We start from the raw sequence: 13,058 nt of genomic DNA on the forward strand, positions 1-13,058 counted from the left end.
GTTGATTTAATGTTTTGTTTTATGTCTATCCCCTATAATCTGTTTTATTATTATAATTGTTTAGATGTGCTTATGCTAACTTTTGTGCTATTTTAGCCAATAAATCATATTCTATTGTAATTGACCAGCAATTGAATCTGCAGGATCACAAGGAAAGTAATACAAACTGAGAAATATTAAAAACAAATGTCCAGGCTATTCTATTTTGTTGTTTTAATTAACTAGCCCTGTGGTGTCACAAACAAAAAAAATCCTCACAAAATATTGCTAAAAATGAAGGGGTATTCAGGAGGTTGTAGTAATTGATGATGGATTGTGGAAGCACAAAATTATGGAAGCATTTTAAATCATCCAATAAAAGTGAAAAATATGCATCTCTTCCAGTGCAAAATGATATTATTGATAATGTAGGCAATGTCATTTGGGACTAAATTTTGAATAGAGCAATATTGGCTGATGAGATGAGTGATATAACTTCAAAACAGCAGCTTGTTCTTGTCGTCTATTTCTATGATGAATATCAAATTGCTTAGAAGAAAAGATTTTTGGTTTCAACACTGCAAATGATTTGACTGCCATATGTCTTGCAAAATATATTATTATACTCTGCTTAGAGTTTGTACTTGACATGAACAAGTTAGTTGGAAATTGGAATTGGCTTTGGTGTAGGTATTAGCATGTCCCGTTTATATGAGGGCAGCAAAGCAGAGATACAAAAGAAGCATCCACTTGCCATTTACACCGGTTGTGCTTTGTATTGTTTAAACCTTGCCCTGGTGTAGGCCCCCAGACTGGAATTAATTTAAATGATATATGGAGACGTGTAAGAAGTCGTCTTTTTTTGTCCGATAACTACAACAGAACTGATTTATGTTCATCTTCGCTAACGCAATCAAAAAATCAAAAGTACCTTTGGGTTTTTGACACAAGGTGGGGTGTAAGCCATGATAGTCCTTTCACGTTTCCGTGCTGTTGTTGGAGTGCTGAAGAGCTTTGTTGACAACCAGTCCAATGGCAAAATGCAACTCCTTAGAAGCAGCCATTACCGAGTTCATTTTCCCTCTGATTCTTGTTGAAAAAGTGAATTCGATTCTGCTTTCAACTTATGCTTCTCTGCAGAAGAAAAATTTAGATCTACCTACCTACTATGAACATATTGATCTAGATGCCAACGTCAGTGATTATCTCTCCAGATATTTCTCTTTTTTACACAGGCTTCATCTTTTCCTCAGACCACAAACAGCTATGTGAAGAACTCAATGCAAGATTTCTTAACCACCAAGCTACAGAAATTAAAGTCCAACTTCTGTTCCCTCTTTGTATTGTTGATGCTGTGTTAGCCAAGATTGTGACCAAGCTGCAAAAATATAAGCAGTTCTTTTTCTCTGAGACTAGATTCCTTGCTGAGCTAACTGTCTGGGAAGCCAAATCGAGGTTCATGGGCAAGTCTTATTATCCTGATAAAGTTTCTGAAGCTCTTGGACTCTTGATTGCATTCTTCCTGTTACCATGACATCTGCAGAGCATTCATTTAGCACGCTAAAGTAGCTTAAAATATACCTCTGAAATCAGACAGGAGAGGGCAGGTTGAATGGTCTTCATATATATCTATCAATTGCAATGTCAAGGTAGGCATTCACAATATTCTAAGGAACTTTGGGAAGAAATCAAGATAGATTAAAGTATGAGAATTTTTTGCAGAGCTGATGCTGTTTTGTATCTGATTGAAGGATTAGCCAAATTAGAGCTCTTCAATATGGTTAGTTGAACTCATTATTTTATCTTTTTTAGTAGCATAGTAATGAAAAAGCTCACAAAGGGGATTATGTCAGTAATATATTTAGTTGTTGGTAAATTTCTAGACTTCTGATAGCTTTTAGCTGGTACACCTCCCCCAAACGAAAACCCTAAATACACCACTGGTTAGGGTTAATAGTATATTTATTTTAGTGGCATCAATTGGGGAAACAGAGTAAACATTCACCTCTCCCACTAATTTCCATGAATTGACATTAGTAGGGTTTTTTTTCTATGTTATTTATGCCCTATATTAAGCTATAACCTAAATGCTAGGCTAGCTGTCTGATTTGTATCTTACAGTTACAAGATAACTTATGGGGAGCAAAGTTCTAGTTGAGGGGCTTATTATTATTATCCTGGAAAGTAGTAGAGTTAGGTGAACAAAACTTTCAGGAGTGAATCTAGGATCTAAATATTCCACAAAGGTGTTGTCAACCTACTCTCTCCACCCTATCCTGATTTCTAGGGCTTTGAAGAATGCATTGATGAAATATCCTATCTAGATTTTGACAAAAAAAAATGTTTTACCTTAATTTGGATTTCCTGTCTCTTTTTCATTGGCTGTAGTTTTTGAAAACACAATTCTTATCTTTGGCTCCAATTTTCAAAGAGCCTGAAATAAATCGGGTGCGCTTCAAGATAAAAAACTTAGCAGTAATACTGAGAAGAGAAGAATTCATATGGAAGCAGTATAGTGACCCAAATTGTAGACTCTGCAAATTGACTGAGGAAACTTTGTAAAACCTTCTCTTTGAATGAACTGCAAGTACTCCTGGAATTTATATACTACATACCCTATCCCAAGATTTTAAACTTCCACTAGATATTAACCTGATTGTGGATGCTCCCTTGCCAGCCTCCATTGAAAAGAAGTTTACAGAGGCAATTGATATGTTAATGAATTTAAATGTTCTTTGAGTGAGTAACTTCTTCCGAAGTATTGTAACTTTAAAGAAGAGGGGTCAACAAGCAGAAGAAGGGGAGGGTCTTGTCGCAAGAGCCGTAGAGGTACCTGCCGAGTTTACTCTTAAATTGCAGGGAAATGGTAGCAGGACTCTACGCTTCCCTTGTTTGGCCCTTATGAAAAAAAACTAATTTAGTTTCCTCCCCCCCCCCCTTGGGAGAACATAAATTTAATGCCATGGAGGAGAATCCACCAACTTGGAAGACAGAAAGACACCAAATGATGGAGTCCAAGTGATTTCTAACGAAGAAGAAGAAAAGTGCAGTTAGAAGCCGAAAGGAGCCCGGTTAGGATTCCAGGTGCTTTTTATAAGAAGAAGAAGAAGAAGCAAGATTTAAAGCAACACAACAGCAACCTTATAAGAAAATCGAAATATATTTTCTTGTGATTATTATCTCTTCTAATCAGCAGTTGTACCAAACCTATCCTGCTCAAGTCATCCTCAGGGCTATACTGTGGTGTTTATCCTCCGCATAGTATAGTGCAAACGTTTTTATATCATATATTTCCCCTTTTTGTTTTTAGTTTTATGTTTGTTTTTAATGATTTTTCCAATAGGCATTTTTTAGAAGTCCTCCAAAAAAAACATCCCCCCAGATACCAAATCAAAGTCCATAGTAAAAGATACCCATCCTGGCTGGTCTAGCACATTATCTGAAAGTTCTAATGATAGCTCCAATTCGGAGAATAGGACAATGATAACTGTAGGTCCTAATGCAACCATAAATGATGACAATGGGTTTCAAGAGGTCCTCTCTAGAAGCTCTAAAAAAAGGAAAAAAATCTCCCCAATTAAAAGCATTTCCCCTCTCCCTGCCCAAGATCCTCCCTCCAAAAACTTAGGAATTTACCTTAAAATTACTCCCACTACCCCCTTTGAAATAAAAATGATCACTGCAATAAGAGTTGCAATTTTCAAATTGCTAAAATCAATGTTCTCTCTTAACATTAACCGTGATGGATCTCTGCTAATAGCTGTAGAAGATCAGAAATCAGCAGATACAATAATTAACCTTAAATCCCTTCTGAATATCCCAATTATTGCATCTAATTGGAACCCATAAAAATCACCAAAAAAACTGTAGTTTATAATGTTCCCCCAGATATATCTACTCAGGAGTTAAAAGAAAGCCTCTCAGATAGGGTTGGAAAAAAAATCCCAGTTGAGGATGTTACCCAACTTTGAAAACCTGACTCTACTGGTATAAAAACTAGTAGATTCTTCTTATTCACACTAAAGGATAAAATTGATATCCCAGAAAAATTATTCCTATTTGGGCAAATCAAACCACACAAGGAATACAAACCTAAGCCTATTCAGTGTCAGAAGTGTTTCAAACTGGGACACACGACAAACAAATGCAATGAAATTTTCCAAGAGTGTAGTAATTGTAAATCTTTCCATCCTAAAGAGCTGACAACTTGCAACAACACCCAGCCTACATGCATCAATTGCAAAGGCCCACATGAATCTACAAATAAATCATTATGCCCTGCATACAAGAGAAGAGCTCTAACGCTCCAAATATCAACAGAGAAGGCCATCCCATACCCTTTTGCAGCAATGGAAGCAAATGCTACCCAACAATACCAAATAAAGCCTGTAATGAAACCAACCACAGCCCCCAAGTCAAATGCCCCCAATGCATCAATCACCCCATACAAAACAATATCTTCTAAGCACCCCAGCTCAAATCCCTATCAGAAGGAATCACCAAGCCAGCAAGCCTCGTTGTCCGGTGAGATGAGGCAAGCCCTGCCCTCCCTCCCAAGAAGAAACAAAGAATAAACATAACCAGGAATCAATCTCTTACCCAACAAACAGGATGCACTACCAAAAATGCAATTCCCAAATATATGCTTATTCATTCTAAACTGTAATGCAGTTCAGGCCATGAACATACATCAACTACAGAAAACAAAAATTATTGCAGAATTGGCAAAAATCTACATCCAAGATGATATGCTCATTCAAGCAAAAAAAGATCTTGCTTTACTTTTAACAAAGCTGAACATTGATACACAGTCATATGAAGAATAAATCAACAACACAACATTTATCAATACTCCAATGGAATGTAAGATCACTCACAGAAAATAAGTTAAATGAACTAATATCATTTATGAATAATAAATCCATCAATATTACTTGCCTCCAGGAAACTCATTTAACCCAAAATCAACAAATTAAGTCTCTGGGATATACTATCCTGAGAAAGGATAGATCTTCAGAGAGAAAAGGAGGTGGTGTAGCTTTATTAGTTAATAATAATATAAAATTTTGTGGCATCAATTTTCCAGATTTTGAAAATGATGTTGATGTAATTGGTATAAGTGTTTGGCTGAATAATTTAAAAACCTACATAATAAGCTTTTATAACCCTAATGGCCAAACTACAGATGCCAAGGATTTCTTTAATTATATAAATAATTCTAATATGTTAAAAAATATCATTATTTGTGGTGATTTCAATGCCCACCGCCTTTTGTGGGGGAATAAACCAGCAAATAAAGCTGGTAAATTTATTGAGCATATAACCTCTAACAATAATGAATTATCTGTTGCTACACCTCCAAACCTGAATACATATTTTAACCCCAAAAGTGGCGAATTCTCCACAATTGACCTACGAATTGTGTCATTAAATTTTTTGAACAAAATTTACATAAATAAAATTGATAGTCTATGTACAGACCACTTTGCTATAGTTTGCTCCCTTAAGGAACCTACTGAAACTTCATCTCATACCTCCAAATATATCAGCACTAAAGCAAATTGGTCTATTTTCCAAAATAAGCTAAATGATGAAATTACAAGTTTCACCCAAAGTTCATGCCTTTCTAACACAACAGTTGACACACATGCTGAAGCGTTGACATCTTTACTAATAAATACAGCTAATCATGCTATCCCCAGGACAACACCTAAGAAAACATTCCCTAAACAAATTCCTAAAACATGGTTGACAAATGAGTGCCTAAATAAATGGAGGATAAAAAAGGCAGCTAGGACAGAATTCATAAGAATACCAACACCTACTACATATTTAAAAAAAATTACAAGCAGAATCTAATCTAAAAAGGACTATAATAGATGCTAAATATAAATACTGGAATAATTTTGCAAATAATCTCTCCAGATAAACTCATGAGCCAATTATACATAAAGTCATAAGCCAAATATGTGTGAAAAAGAATTCTCCCCACCCACTCCTGTTTGATCTTTTACATAATAATACCCATTATGACAACGCTATTGAAAAGGCTAACCTATTTGCAACTCTTTTTATTAATAAGCTAACATCAAATAATCAAAGCAAACTGTCCACAATTCCTATGAACCCTAGTTACTAACCGCGCCCAGGATCCGAGTACACAACTAATCCATTTTCAATCCAGGAATTGAATAATGCAATACATCACATTAGGTCCAAAACTAGCAGTAGCTATGACAATATACACCCTACATGGATAAAGAATCTCACACCTTCATACAAACAAGAACTGCTAAATTGTTATAATCACGCTTGGGCATCTTCTAGGTTCCCCAATATATGGAAATGTTCGTCCCTCCTACCAATCCTAAAGAAGAATAAACCAAAAGATAACCCTGAGTCTTATAGGCCCATAACGATTACACCTGTGATGGGGAAAATAATGGAGAAAATGATTTATCACAGACTCCTCTGGTTTGTTGAGAAAAATAACATGATCCCACACACTCAAACTGGATTCAGGAAATACCACTCCTCAACAGATGCTTTCATTTTGCTAACAAATGCAATAAATGAATCTTTCTCAAAAAATAATATCCTAGTGGCAGCTTTCCTAGATTTTGAAGGAGCATATGACAATGTGAACCACCAAATCCTTTTAAATAAACTTGCAAACCTTGGAGTATCTCCTAAGCTAGTATCCTTTATTAAATCCTTCATAGAAGTGCGAAGTTTCATTGTTTGCGTTGGTTCAGCCTTTTCACCCCAAAAGACAATATCCAAAGGCCTACCTCAGGGAGCAGTCCTCAGTTGCCTCCTATTTGCCCTATATCTCTGGGACATGAACCTACCCCACACGAATCTACAATATGCTGATGATCTGGTGCTATGGTCATCTGGCAACACCTTTCAGATAGCACAGTCAAATCTGCAAAATTCACTTTTCCAGTTTGAAAAATTCTCTCAACATTCAGATTTACCCATTGCACCCACCAAGTCAAAAATAATCCAATTTCACCGGAAGCGAAACCATGTTAATTCGAAACTAACTCTAAATAAAACAACTATTTCAAAGGATAATATTAACAATTACCTAGGTCTCATGCTTGACCAAAAACTTAATTTCCACCTCTACGTTTCAAATACTATAAAAAAAATGCTATAGAAAAGCAAATATACTAAAAAGACTTCTTTCCAAACCCTGAGGCTGTAAAGAGAAAACCTTACTCCAGTTTTATAAATCACATATAAGACCCCATATTGACTATGGGCTCATTGACTATGGTGCATGTGCAAAGACCCAGATGCAAAAAATTGAAACAACACAAAATGATATAATACGTCTCATATTTGGTCTTAGGAAACCCACAAGCACCAAGTTTCTGCTTATGGAGAGTGGATTAACAACAATAAGGGAGAGACGTAGCTTTCTCTTGATAAAACATCTTACAAAAATTGAATCAAATAGCTCACACACATTACATAATTGGTTAAGAAATCCAACCATGTATAGAGGTATTGCAGATGAGTATTCCAATATTCAAAAGAAGTTCCCTGTACCAGCAAAGTCTATTGCACCTACTTTCCCCCAATCCCCTCCATGGAATTGGTCATTTCCCATAATAAATACTGAATTTTCAAAGTAGAATAAAGATTTAACCCCCATAGCTTTTGTCCAGAAAAAATTTGCAGAACTTAATACAATTACCTATAAAAATCACTTCCAAATATTTGTTGATGGATCAAAAATGAATGAGAAGGTTGCAAGTGGTGTTTTCCTTCCTCACCTGAAAATTGCAATGGGCGAGAGATTATTTAATAATATATCTATAATGTCTGCTGAGTTAAATGCCATAATCATGGCATTAGAACACCTTAAGCAAAACCAATCTTTGATTGAAAATTCGAATAATATTATCATCTATTCCGACTCTTTATCAAGCCTTGAGTTGCTGGACTCAGCTCCTCAATATAAGTTGGACATTGACACTTATCATTGTCAAAGTATTATTGATCATCTTGCTTCAAGTGGAATAAAAACTTACTTTCAATACATTCCTAGCCACTCTGGCATAAGTGGTAATCATCAGGTTGATGAAATAGCAAAAAATGCTATAAATATTGACCAGCCAAGTGGGAGACCAATCCCGATTAGAGATATTTACCGATGGAGACTATCAGATATTAATTTTAATAAGATTAATCCTATCCTTTCCCCTTTCCCAATAAATATTTTTCTAAAATTTATCATAGAATTCGTTCTGGAACAAATGGACTAAATTTCCTTGCATTCTCATATAAGCTTTCTAATTCAAGTGGTTCAATTCCCCTGTCCCCTCTTTGCAGGCATTGTAATATGAATAATGAAACAATTGACCATTGCCTATTTGAATGTAATATGCTGACGTCTGCACAACATACCTTGCTTTCTAAACTGTTAAAATACTTCAAACACCACAAAATCCCACTATCAGCCAAGAGCCTAGCCAACTATACCTGCACACAGAGCATAGAAATCAACATCTATCATCTTATATTTGAACTCCAAGAGTCGAAAGATCTGCTGAAAGATATCTGAATATATCTAATAAATATGAGGCAATCAAGCCAGTAGCTCTGTAGCCCACAGAGTGAAGCAAAAGGAAAAGGGCTAAATAGTTTTACTGAAAAGCCCGCCTGCTGTTAAATAGAAGAAGAAGAAGAAGATCATAGTTCTTATCCAAGGTCCAATTGCCAAGGGACCATTGCCTATTTGAATGTAATATGCTGACGTCTGCACAACATACCTTGCTTTGTAAACTGTTAAAATACTTCAAACACCACAAAATCCCACTATCAGCCAAGAGCCTAGCCAACTGTACCTGCACACAGAGCATAGAAATCGACATCTATCATCTTATATTTGAACTCCTAGAGTCGAAAGATCTGCTGAAAGATATCTGAATATATCTAATAAGTATGAGGCAATCAAGCCAGTAGCTCTGTAGCCCACAGAGTGAAGCAAAAGGAAAAGGGCTAAATAGTAATACTGAAAAGCCCGCCTGCTGTTAAATAGAAGAAGAAGGTCGAATTTAAGCAAATGTATGAGACTCGGAACACTTTCCTGGTACCTCATTGAAAGCAATAGATCTATTTCTCAAGGCTCCACAAAGATTGTCAAATGTCAGTAGCCTACCTTTTAGAGGGGGAACAGGTGAAGACACTTACTTAAAAATAACTCCTCCAATGATCACTGAACCTTTGACTTTATTCCTGAGTGTTTCATTCACCTAATCCAGCTACTTTCCAAGATAGACAAAAGTCTTTTATCAAGAATTTTAAGTTTTTGATTAATTTGCTAGGTAAAACATGCACATACCAACTGTTACATCTATTTATGCTCTTTCTGTATATACTAATTGCTACCACTGCAAATTTCATTTTGACCACTGCAAATTTCCTTTAAATGTCAAAAGGACCCTTAAACTGACACTTTGTTCCTTTATATACTTTAAAAACTAGGATTTAAACATGCTACTCAGTTCTAGACAATATTTCAAAGGCTGAAATTTCATAGTCATATATTCCCTAGGCATTAATATGCACACTTGGAAAAACCCTAATTTATGGTAACACAAGAATTAAGAAGCCCTTGAGAAGAAAAAAGGACAATAAAATAAAAGTAACACAAATAGATTCCTTAGTTTATACTCTTTCTAATTTTCTTTTACTGATTTATTAATACCAAATATGGTAAACTCTATGAATCTTGTTGTACTATACATTACAAGGGTTTAGCAGTACTAAACGCCAAAAAGTTCTAAAAATGAGTCTCAGTACATAAGCCTGCTAAAAACAAGGATACAGAGCTGGCTTCTAATGAAATCCAATCAAATTGTTCCCCAGAAAAAGTATGGCTGCCTTGGACAACCAATTTACCTTGTTATTTGCAACCCCAATAACATCCCTGCCCCAGATTTCCCAATTAAAAACTTAACCCTCAAATGTATCTTTTCATAGATGACAAGGCTGATCTTGGGTCCTGATTTGAAAAACATAATCTAAGTAAATCAATTGACAGGGGCACAGGTTGGGCTTTGAGTTTAAGAGGGGGGTATATAGGATGCGCCAACAATATTGTCCAGTGCGCCAACAAATGCTGACATATAAGCTAAATTACCCTTAAAACACAGGTTATATTCCAAGGTGTCAGTGCTTTGTGTTGATACCTTGAAATTGGGGGGAGTGTCCTCCACCCCTCCCCTGCCTATTGGGCATGGTGGAATACACCCACAACTTTAAAAAGGAGCTAATGCCCAGTTAGCACAACCACTATCAAGGCTCTTCCAAAAATCGATTGACAACAGCCATACCAACAGACTGGGAATTAGCCCATATCACCTCAATACATAAAGGAGGAGACAAGAGCAAAGCTTACAATTAGTCACTCTCAGCTCTGTTGTTGGAGAAATTTCAGAACATATTGTGACTGTAGTCAATCTCAAACATCTCATCACAAATAAACTTCTGTCAAAACACCAACGTGGATTCAGACCAGGCAGATTGGTTAAAAACAGACCTGATTAACTTGTAAAACTACATAACCAAGCTCCTCATTCAGGGATTTCCAAGTGGATATAGTGTTCTTCGACTTTGCTGAAGTGTTTAATAAAGCCTACCATCAAAGGCTTCATTTAAAACTGAAAGCAATATGAATTGAAGGTGTTATGAACTGAATCATTTTCTTCTTGAAGAGAAGAAACCAGCAGGTCAGAGTCTCTAGTGAGGGTGTTATGGCTTACTACTCCAGCATTGCAGAGGTCTTAAGTTGGGTGCCTCAAGGTACTATTTTGGGATGCATACACTTCAATATATACATTAACAATGCTCAAAAAATGTTAAAAACAAACTTAGCCTGTACACTGACAACTCAAAACTCATTGATCCTGTTGACACTCAGCAAGGTTTGGCCTTAATATATTCAGATCTTGACAGCTTGGACAAATGGGCCAGCCGATGAAGGCTGAAGATTAACATTGAACAATGAAAGGTCCTCCACATTTTGAAAAATAGACCATGAAGGCAATACTCAATGTCAACAAATATTGGCATAAGACAGGCCATTTCCAATGAAACCTGTGAGAGTGATATGGGTGTTATTATAGATGAAGACATTAAATTCAACTGCCATGCACAAGCTGCTGCTGTAGTAATTGAAAACCAAAACCTTGGGCTCTCAAATCTGTCGAAAACTGGATGACAAAATTAATAAATAGGCTCAGAAACAAAGACTATGCATACAGATGGTAGAGCCTCAAGCTGCACACTCTGACATAATGTCAAAAAGAGTAACATGATAATAACCTACAAGCTATTCAATTCTAATAAAGATTTGTTCCAGTTTGCCCAGTCATCAAGAACAAGAGGTCATTGAGCAAAACTGTTCTTCAAGCATACAAACACAATGAAAAGGAACCATTTCTTCTCCAACCACACAATAAGTCTCTGGACTGGTCTGGTTCTGTGAGTTAATCCACTATTGACAGTTACAAAATCAATCTCAACAGAGAGTTGGTGACTAATATGTTACTTGTGCAATGGGATGCAGCTGATGCCCTGCAGCACTGTCATTGCTGATTGGTTTACACTGGACTTGTTCATTTTGCTAGTAAGTGCAATTTTATGTAATTGAAAACAACACTGAAACACGCTTTATAACAACAGATACATCACAAGAACAATTAATGTAACAGAATCATATTTCCATTTATATTTAAATACTGTGTATAATAGTATTTCTGACAATGCCCCCAAACCCCCTGATGGTCCCGGATATAGGCTAGCCTTAGAATATACAAAAAACTTAAGAATTCTTATCTTACAATATATAGCATATTTTTTTAAGATTATTGTGTTTCCATTCACTGCTACTCTATTTTTAAATAATGATTATACCCAACAGATCTCAAATTCTGTTATAATCAGTAATGCCTGATACTTCTGATAGGTCAAGAACACATCTAGGTATCCTTTAACCTAGAAATACAAAGCATCAAGAAATAAAAAATGAAGGAGTTTATTATTTAGGGCTACATCTTGGATCATCAAAAGGTGGGGTGCTTAACAAAAGGAAATCTAGTTACCATAAACCACATATCCAGCAAGATTAGGTAGTGCTGAACCTCCAATGTAAATCTTCCTGGTGGTGTTTTAAGGTTATGATTTCACCACTGACTCAAACTTGATCAACTCTGTCCTTAAAATCTTCTAAGGTTTGAGACTGGACAGTGGCTTTAGACTGGTGGCTGGAGTGGGACAGAGAAGACTAAGAAATGAAAACACTCTTGCCTGGTGCAATGAGGGACCTATAGCTTCCTGATTGGTCCTCTGTTGGTAGTAAAGAGGGATGGGGAGAAGACATGATCTCAAAGGTCACTTTCCAGCAGCTTAAAAGTAGTTATTAAATCACCTCTTTTCCTACAGTGTACTCAAGTGGGGAGTTTGAGTGAGGTGATATGTTCCTTGTAGGTTTTGCCTTGTGGTGTGGGGATAAGCTTTATCACTGTTCTTTGAAAACTCTCCAGTACCATTACATCCACATTATAGCTGGGAGAGGCTTAGATCATGCCAAATTCTAGGTGAGGGTTGACCATGGCTGTATAGAACTTCACTATCACACATGGCTTCCTGATGGTGAATGTTTGTATTATGAGGCCAAGGGCTCAGTTGCCTTTTGCAACTTGAGGTTGTATGGGACAACAAAACTTCAACTCATAGTCAACAATAACCCTGTCTATAAGGTCTGTCTTCTCACTCACTACTGCTAGCTGACTTTCTCCTAAACAATAAGGACACTTGGATTGTTCCATCCCAGATGTGGGACTTTGCATTTTGAAGCATTGAACTCTGGAAATCTAATGACCATTTGGATAGCTGGTTCAAATCTTCTTGTATATTGAATTGGCTTCTATTGTCTTGTGTCAGTTTTATGAGCTTGCAACCATCCACATATAATGTCAAAACATTCTTAAAGCAGGTTTTAGAATTGTTGATGCACATGCATGGTTGCAATTCAGAAAAGACAGCATTGCCATTACAGT

The 13,058-nt window shown here is 36.3% G+C and overlaps 1 protein-coding gene across 10 annotated transcripts in view; it reads right to left on the reverse strand.

The window, feature by feature from the left end:
- The window catches only part of LOC148956652 (uncharacterized), a 105,740-nt gene that overhangs the window by 76,629 nt on the left and 16,053 nt on the right, over positions 1 to 13,058 (reverse strand). The window contains exon 1 of one of the 10 annotated variants that reach the window (XR_016141524.1): positions 6,771 to 6,791. The exons of the other annotated variants lie outside the window; for them this stretch is intronic. The gene's annotated coding sequence lies outside the window, so the exon portion shown is untranslated. Of the gene's footprint in view, positions 1 to 6,770; positions 6,792 to 13,058 lie in introns of those variants that run through there. 10 annotated transcript variants of the gene reach the window in all.

This window comes from Artemia sp. Qi Xiang Cuo, chromosome 1, assembly GCF_049724085.1.
Source record: "Artemia sp. Qi Xiang Cuo chromosome 1, ASM4972408v1, whole genome shotgun sequence".
Lineage (NCBI taxonomy): Eukaryota > Metazoa > Arthropoda > Branchiopoda > Anostraca > Artemiidae > Artemia > Artemia sp. Qi Xiang Cuo.